The 9,549-nt window shown below is 43.0% G+C and overlaps 1 non-coding gene across 1 annotated transcript; it reads left to right on the top strand.

The window, feature by feature from the left end:
- Positions 1–9,151: 9,151 nt before the first annotated feature.
- On the top strand, positions 9,152–9,257 carry LOC121993389. Its single transcript, XR_006115243.1, has one exon. It is a non-coding gene; the product is annotated as a small nucleolar RNA R71 (small nucleolar RNA).
- The last annotated feature ends 292 nt before the right edge of the window (positions 9,258–9,549 follow it).

Raw genomic sequence — 9,549 nt, 5'->3', positions numbered from 1 at the left:
TATCGGTTCTTTATAAATTATAAACAATAGCTCACGACTAAGATGGATAGGAACAAACAATTGGAATAGTCGTAGTGTAATTTGGTATTAGTTTATCTAAACTATAAAATTACACTAGTACACTCTGAGTGTATTGAGCAAGACCATTTAAGGTAAGTTTTTTTTTATATTTACTTAATAAAAGAACAATACCTTAGTTATTATGGAAGTGTGTGCTCTTAATCCTAATATAATAACAAGCACATATATTTAGTATTTATTTCTTTGACTTATCAGAAGGTAAGATTTAGCTCGATAAATCAAAAGGTCCGATAAGTTGGGAAATGATATATAGTGTGTGTTGTTGATTATAGAAGGAAACTGTGTCCTAGTAATCTAAGTTGATAATGTCCTCAAGAGGAGCTCATAAGGATTGTCATGTTAAAACCTGCAGGTGGGCTTAGTCCGACACGACAATAAGGTTGAGTGGTACTACTCTTGGACTAAGATATTAATTAAAGTGAGTTATCAGTAACTCAATTAATTAGTGGGCATCCGACATCTTAAACACAGGGAGATTAACACACTCATAATAAGAAGGAGCCCAAAATGTAATTTGCGATTGGTGCGGTAGTTCAATAATAATTCTTTAATGATATGAATTATTATTGATGAAATTAAGTTGGTTGTTCGGGGCGAACACGGGAAGCCTAATTTCATCGGGAGACCAAAACCAATTCCTCCTCTCGGTCCCTATCATAGCCTCTTATTTATAAAGTATTATACCCACCTATACCCACCTTCTTACCCAACCTTAGGTGGTTGGCCAAGCAAGCTTGGAGTCCAAGCTTGGGCTGGCCAAGCCATAAGTTGAGCCAAGTATAGGTGGTCGACCCTAGCTTGGAGCCCAAGCTTGGTGTGGCCGACCATGTAAAGAATAAAATAGATTTTATTTAAAATCTTTCCATATGTGGATACTATGGTTTTAAAAGAGAGTTTAAAATTTAAATATTTCCTTTTATAGCTTTCTACAAAAGATTAAGTGAAAGGTTTGATATCTTTCCTTATTTATAGTTAAAAGGAATATTTCAATTTTTGATAAAACTTTCCTTTGTTTAACCATCTTGATGATATAAAAGAGAGTTTTAAAATTAAAAATTTCCTATTATAGTTTCTACAAAAGATTAAGAAAAGATTTGATATCTTTCCTTATTTGTAGATTGAGAGGAAGATTTTAATTTTAAAGATAACTTTCCTTTTTAGAAATCATCCACATGTTTTAATAGAGAGATTTTAATTTATATTAGAGAAATTTTTATTTTAAAAATTTCCGGAAATAAATAAGGAAGTTTTAATTTTGTGTTTAAAACTTGCCTTATTTGGAGCATGTGATGTGGCCGGCCATGTAAAGGGTTAAAAGGATTTTTTTAATTAAATTTTCCTTATTAACCAATGACAAGGAGAATAAGGGAATTTTAATTATAATTAAATTTCCTTATATGCCAAGACCAAGGAATATAAAAGAGGGGGTAGAGGAGCCTCTCCTCACAACATATCTTCTATAGTTTCTCCTCTCTTCCTTGGTGTGTGGCCGACCCTATTCTTCTCCTCTTCTCTTCTTCTTTAGTGGCCGGTGCATCCCCTTCTTGGAGTTCTTGTGGTGGTCGGTTCTTGTTAGGAGAAGAAGGAGAGAAAGGAGGCTTTGCTCTTGCATCCCTTGGAGCTTGGTTGGTGGCCGAGACTTGCTATCTCTTGGAGAAAGGTGCTTGGCCAAAACTTGGAAGAAGGAGGCTTGGTGGATTCTCATCTCGGTAGATCGTTGCCCACACAACGTCCGAGATATGAAGAGGAATACGATAGAAGATCAAGAGGTTGTTGCTTATAAAGAAAGGTATAACTAGTAATTGTTTTCCGCATCATACTAGTTTTCTTTGTATGAATTCCAAACACAAGAGGCTAGAGATTCTAGTTTTTGAATTTGTGATTTAAGTTTGTGTTTTTTTTTGTTTTTTGAATTTATGATTCGATTGTTCCTTTTGGTTAAACCTAGGGTTAGTATAAGGAAATTAAATATTAAATTTCATTGAAAGACTATCTAGGAAGTGGTGGTTGCTTCCATATCCAAGAAGGCCTAGTGCCTCGTCATGTTTAACCTGGAAGCCGATCTCCAAAATTAATATTTAATTGAATTTGTAACATGAGTGGATTTGGATCAATAATGTTAAGTTCCGTTTGAGATCCATGTCTAAACCTAAAAGAACAGATAAGTTAAATTTGGAATCAATAATGTTAAGTTCCGTTTGCAATTCCGAATTTAATTTCTAAAGAACACAATAGGTTGTTAGTAAAGGTTCAGGATTTGTACAAAATTTTTATGTAGGGGAACTGGTATGATATTCCCTATAGCAACCAACATCATCGTCCCGATAAAATCAATATGGTGGCGGGGGCGGGGGATAAGGGGGTCCCCGATGTGTGTCAGGGGGAAATCTAGGCATACCAGGAAGATGGCCAAGGTGTTGATGATATTGATATAGGACATCTACTTGTTGTCTAGTGATATCCATATCATCCATAAAATTTCTCATTCTTTCCTGGTCAACATCATAGTCCTAAATGAACCTTGTCACCTGACTATAGATGTCCCTAGTGAACCAAAAATGATCCTGTACCTCCCTAAACTAGTCGTCAGATAACTTGAAGCGACCCTCCAACAATCATTGTTGGGTATTTTGCTTCTCATGAAGGGAGTCTAAAGAGGTATGGAAGTCAGAAAAATCAAACCTAGAGGATCCCGTGCCATATGCAAAAGAGTGTCTAGGAGGGTCCGGATGTCCGGAAGGCTGCGGGAGTCCTGATGACCAGGGCTCTTGGTGGTACTCGGGTTCTTATATAATGGAGGGTACAATCTCGGGGTGTAAATCAGTAATCACCCAATTCGTGGGGTCGCGAATTGAAGTGCGCTCAGGGAAAGGAAGCGGTAATGGAAAACCATTGGTTCTAGGGAAAGCAAATCCATTCTCATCCCGACAAATCATCTTCATAGCAAGACAAGAATCGATGTCGATCTTGTCATTACCATGAATCACCTCTAATCCATCAAGATCACAACCCAAATTGAATGCTACTTGGGTGATCAATCCACCAAACACTATCATCCCCGAAGATGCCTTAGCTGCCCTCCAAAAAGTTTGCAAAAAATAAAATCCCGAATCAAAATCAACTTTATTTAACATCGCCAAAGAGAATACAATTCTATCTTTCTAACTACCCCATCGCTCTCTCCTCGACCAAAGATCATTTTGCTCATCACTTGGTGAAGGTATCTAAAGGTCGGGTTTTGCATGCAGGATGCTTTGGCTCTAGAGGGCTCATAAGGGTCTTTTGATCCGGTTATCGACGTCCAAAATTCATTCCACCTAATTTCATCATCAAATCCTCGGGCACCACCAATGGGTAAACCAAAACAGTTATTGAAATCACTAAAATTCCACCGAACTTCTTTATTCATCATCCTAAAAGTTATGCCCCCTACATAGTTATCTTCAGAAGAAAATTTAACATCAAGTGAGCTCAAAAATTCAAGGACTAGGCGGGGGTAAGTCGGTGCATGCGCGTACATAATATCATTCTAGTCTAAAGAGCTTATCATCCAATGTACATCATTCCTAATTCCTAACATGTCTATAGTAATAGTATCCATATATTTAGTGCACGTAATTTTCCTAGCGACAAGGATATCATATCTAGCTTTTTGTTCATGATTTCTAAAAATGATATTGAACTCGTTTTCATTACCTTCATCGTGTGCCACCCTTTTTCCTTTGCCTTTTGAAGTAGAAGCCTTCCCTTTGCCTTTGTCGCCTCCCGGTGCATCTCCTTCGCTAGATCCACTACTTCCTCGATGAAGTCTCTTCAAGATCTGCGACATGGTGCAAGGCTTTGAGGAGTTTCTTGTGGAAATGGGTCTTGAGGGTGGAAAGGGAGGGGAAGGAAGGGAAAATAGGGAAGTTTCTTCTCTCTTTTTGGATTTGTGGCTTGAAGAAGTTTTAGATCTAGATGTAGATCTAAGCAAAAGTGAGCTCTAGAGGTGGGAAATCAAGGTTTGATGAGGTATAGTAGAGAGGAGAAGGCTTTTAGGAAAGAAAAAGAAGGAAATAGGGTTTTTTGGAGAGGTGGGCAGCGCACACGGGCAAGGGCACGACCGTGTCTTATAGACACGACCGAGTTAGGTATGGATCTGCACGGTCGTGCCGATTGGCACGACCTCCTCTTTTCTCCTCTCGGCCAAGGTCGCACGGCCGTGCCAACTGGCATGACCTAGTCTTTTCTCTTCTCTGAATACGTCTCACGGTTGTGCCAATTGGCACGACTCGAGCCTTCTCCTTCTCGGGGAGTTTCGTACGGGCGTGCCGAGTGGCACGGCCTGTGCCTTCTTTCTCTCTGCATAGGCCACACGACCGTGCAAGGTTGCACGAGTCGTGGCCTCTATCCTGCTGTTGGCTTTGCACGGTCGTGTGGGATCACACGACCAACTCTTTTAGGCTCACGGTGACTCACCTTTCGCTCTTTCGGTTCCTCCGATGCCCCCACGCCCATGAAATGCTCACGGCCAGCTCGTGGAGGCTCTGCACATCCTGAAAATGAATACCCAAAAGTGAAGAAATAATAAAAAATCTCAAAACAATAATCTAGAATGAAAAATCCTTGGGTTGCCTCCCAAGAAGCACTTGTTTTAGGTCTTTAGCTCAACCCCGTTTTAGTCAATGTGGGCTAAACTCGTAGAAGCATGGCTCTCCTCCTAGGGTTAATGCTCCAGTCTGTGCCTTCAGTTTCGCTCATGCAGGACAAATGTATTTCTTGTTGCTCGCTGGAGGGGAGCTCTCATAGAAACTGCACTCCTCGACTTTGTGTATGTTGATCTTGCTAGAATTGCCCCGAGGAGAGGGATTGCAGATAGAGGAATTAGATAAATCAAACTCGATCTTTTCTTTGTCGATCTCCAAGGGTAATCTGTGAATTTTTACATCGATGATGGCTCCAGCTATGGCAAGGAATGGTCTTCCAAGGATGATCGGTATCTTGGGTCTTCCTCCATATCCAAGATAATGAAGTATGTGGGAACTATACATCTACCTATTAGGATCGATGGACGCGGCTAGAGAGGGGGGGTGTGAATAGCCGCCCCAAATTTTCACGTTTCTTTCTACAATTAGTGTTAGCGCAGCGGAAATAAAACGAATAGAAACGAAAAAGGAGAAGCAAACCTCAACACGAAGATGTAACGAGGTTCGGAGATGATACTCCTACTCCTCGGCGTATCCGTAAGGTGGACGAGCCCTATCAATCCGTCGGTGGATGAGTCCCCGGAGAACCGGCTAATAAATACTCCTTGTGGGTGGAGAAACCTCGCCACAAAAACTTACAACAGCAAGAAGGAAATACAAAGAAGAGCAAGAACAAAATATACAATGAATGTACAAATACTCGCTTGCCTTCTCGTCGACTGAAGTCCCGGATGAAGCACCAACTTCACGGACGAATGCCAACAAGCAACTCAGTCAAAGAAGCTCCCCCGAAGCTTCGGAGCTCAGCAAAGCTCAAGCACAGCTTTCAGAAGAACAGCAGCTCGAGGAGGAAGAAGAAGAAGAGAGGTAGTCAGCAGCCCTCGATCTCTTCTTATAACCTCTGATATCCTGAGCCAACCTGCGAACCTGCAAGCAAAAAGAACAGAACACAGAAGCCTGAAATAACCTAGCCGTTGTCACTCACAACGGCTAGTCCTGGACCGATCAGGCTCCAACCTGATCGGTCCACACTGTTCCTGATCGGTCTTGGGGACCGATCAGGCTATGTCCTGATCGGTCCAGGAGGAGTCTGATCGGTCCCTTGGACCGATTCTCCTTCTTCTCTTCTGTTTGCTTCCTGATCGGTCTTCAGACCGATCAGATAATCCACAGAAGCATTCTGTTTGATTACTGATCGGTCACCAGACCGATCAGCCGTATCACTGGATCGGTCCCCAGATCGATCCAGAGCTTGGTTTTTGCCCAAACCAAGTCCCAAACATTCCAAACCAACATCCGGTCAATCTTGACCTGTTGGTACATCATGCTTAGCATCCGGTCACTCCCTTGACCTGCTAAGACTCCCCACCAAATGCCCGGTCAATCCCTTTGACCCACTTGGACTTTTCTCTTCGTGTCAAGTATCCGGTCACTCCCTTGACCTACTTGACCTTCTCAACACCAGATGTCCGATCACCCTTGATCCATCTGGATTTTCCCTTGCCCGGCTTCACTCACCAGGACTTTCACCTAGCTTCACTCACTAGGGTTTTCACCTGGCTTCATTCACCAGGATTTTCCAACTGTCTGGCTTCACTCACCAGTACTTTCCAACTGCCTGGCTTCACTCACCAGGACTTTTCCACTGCCTGGCTTCACTCACCAGGACTTTCCAACTGCCTGGCTTCACTCACCAGGACTTTCCCACTGCCTGGCTTCACTCACCAGGACTTTCACCTAGCTTCACTCACTAGGGTTTATCCGTCTGCCTGGCTTTACTCACCAGGACTTTCCACATCCGGTCCAGAGAACGAGCTACCGAGCCCTCTCTGACCACAGTTCGGAGAACGAGCTACCGAGCCCTCTCCGACTTCCATCCGGTCCAGAGAACGAGCTCCCGAGCCCTCTCTGACCACAGTCCGGAGAACGAGCTACCGAGCCCTCTCCGACTTCCCATGTGCCAAGCTTCCATACTTGGACTTCTCCGTGCCAAGTCTCCATACTTGGACTTTTCCCGTGCCAAGCTCCCTGCTTGGACTTTTCACCATGCCAAACTCCCTGCTTGGACTTTTCCCATGCCAAGCTCCCTGCTTGGACTTTTCCCGTGCCAAGCTCCCTGCTTGGACTTTTCCGAGTCTGGTCAACTCACCTCAGGTCAACCAGGTCAATCTTGACCACGGGTTGCACCCACAATCTCCCAAGCTTGTATCCTTGTCAATCATCAAGATACAACTTTTATGTTCACGTCAAACATTGTCAAACATAACTCGTCAAACATCAAAACACAACTTGAGTCAAGTCAACTCGAGTCTGGTCAACCAGGTCAACCTTGACCTCACGGTGACTCACCTTTCGCTCTTTTGGTTCCTTTGATGCCTCCACGCCCATGAAATGCTCACGGCCAACTCGTGGAGGCTCTGCACATCCTGAAAATGAATACCCAAAAGTGAAGAAATAATAAAAAATTCTCAAAACAATAATCTAGAATGAAAAATCCTTGGGTTGCCTCCCAAGAAGCACTTGGTTTAGGTCTTTAGCTCGACCCCGTTTTAGTCAATGTGGGCTAAACTCGTAGAAGCATGGCTCTCCTCCTAGGGTTAATGCTCCAGTCTGTGCCTTCAGTTTCGCTCATGCAGGACAAATGTATTTCTTGTTGCTCGCTGGAGGGGAGCTCTCATAGAAACTGCACTCCTCGACTTTGTGTATGTTGATCTTGCTAGAATTGCCCTGAGGAGAGGGATTGCAGATAGAGGAATTAGATAAATCAAACTCGATCTTTTCTTTGTCGATCTCCAAGGATAATCTGTGAATTTTTACATCGATGATGGCTCCAGCTATGGCAAGGAATGGTCTTCCAAGGATGATCGGTATCTTGGGTCTTCCTCCATATCCAAGATAATGAAGTCTGTGGGAACTATACATCTACCCACTTCTACTGGCACGTCTTCCACTATTTCCATTGGGTATCTGCATGAATGGTTAGTTAGTTGCAGTGCCATAGTGGTCAGTTTAATGTTCTGGAGGCCCAGCTTCTTACATAAAGAGTATGGAAGTAGGCTAACGCTGGCTCCCAAGTCGTAGAAAGCTCTCGGTATCAGTTCAGATCTAATTTTGCACGGTATAGAGAAACTTCCTGGATCCTGAAGCTTTGGTGGAGAATTTGCCATAAGGAGAGCGCTGCAATTCTCTGTTAATGCTATGGTCTCGAAGTTGCCCTTCTGCCTCCTGATAGATAAAATACCCTTTAAGAACTTCACAAACTTCAACATTTGGTGCAGTGCATCTATCAGTGGCACTTCTATGCAGATTTCCTTGATCTTCTTCAGGAAGTGGTTGAACTCTTCATCCTTCTGGGAGGTTATCAGTTTCTGAGGGAAAGGAATCGTCTGATTCTGTAGGAGAACTTGAAGAGTTTCTTCAACCTTTTTAGTAGCCTCCTCTCCATCCCTGTTTTGAGCCTGATTGGGCATTAGGAGAGAGGGCTCCTTCTCTGAGTCAAGTTCCTTCTGGGTAATGATTTGGGGATTCCTACAATACGTCCACTCCTCAGCTCAATGCGGTTGCAATGTTCCACTGGATTTATATCTAGCTTCCCTGGAAATGTTCCCTGTGCTCTTGAGATGGATTGGGCTATCTGGGCTATCTGTCTATCTTGCATCTTTTGATGTTTTTCAAAATTTTCCATTCTTTGAGTTAACAGCTTGATCTCATTCTTCATCTCCTTTTGCTCTAAGAGGGCTTCTTCAAGTATCTTTTCAATTCTGGACAATTGTGAAGGTTGTTGTTGAAAAGTTTGTTATCCAGCCGAGTAGTTTTGCTGCCCAGGTGAGTAGCTCTGTTGTCCAGGTTGATAGCTTTATTTTGTTGGCCCTTGATCCTGATTATTTCGGTATGAGAAGTTTGGGTGATTCCTCCAACCTGGATTGTATGTGTTAGAGTACGAATTATTTTGCCTTTGGTTGTAGCTGACTATTACATCACACTGCTCAAGTTGGTTTATCTGTGCTTGTATTAGCCCCAGGGGGCAAGTATCTTGAGCATGATCCGTACTTCCGCAAGTTTCACAAACATAAACTATCGTATTGACTGTGTTGTTGTTGTTTCCCATGGCCTCAAATTTCTTGGTCAGAGCGTCCAGCTTTGCAGACATGAGAGTGACTACATCTACATCAAATTTTCCTGAAGCTTTTTTTGTGTTCCCTGAGAAAGAACCACCAGATCTTTCTAATGCCCACTGATGGTGATTCTGTGCCACATTCTCTATGATCTCTTCAGCTTCATCAAGGCTCTTGTTCATCAGTGCTCCTCCTACTGCAGAATCGAGGGATACCTTCGTGTGATAATTGTTTCCATTGTAGAAAGTGTGTAGAACTAACCATTTCTCAAGGCCATGATGGGGGCACTGTCTCAGCATGCTCTTGAATCTGTCCCAGGCTTCAAATAATGATTCTAAGTCTATCTATTTGAAGCTTGCGATCAAATTTCTCATGTGGGAAGTTTTGCTTGGTGGATAGAATTTATCTAGGAATTTCTGCTCACACTGCTCCCAAGATGTAATATTATTTGCTGGAAGGGAATTCAGCCACTGCTTGGCTCTATCTTTCAGGGAGAATCTGAAGAGCAATAACCTTCCTGATTCTAGAGGGGCTCCGTTCACTTTCATGGTGCCGCAGATCTCGTTGAAAAGTTCCAAGTGGTGGTTTGGGTCATCATGTGGTCCTCCTCCGAATTGATTCTGCTGAACCATGTGAATTACTGTAGGCTTGATCTCAAAGTTGTTAGC

The sequence above is a fragment of the Zingiber officinale genome, chromosome 6B (genome assembly GCF_018446385.1).
Source record: "Zingiber officinale cultivar Zhangliang chromosome 6B, Zo_v1.1, whole genome shotgun sequence".
NCBI classification, from domain to species: Eukaryota; Viridiplantae; Streptophyta; class Magnoliopsida; order Zingiberales; family Zingiberaceae; genus Zingiber; species Zingiber officinale.
Note: the sequence above shows the minus strand (reverse complement) of the source record. Positions and strands in the feature narration are given on the sequence as shown.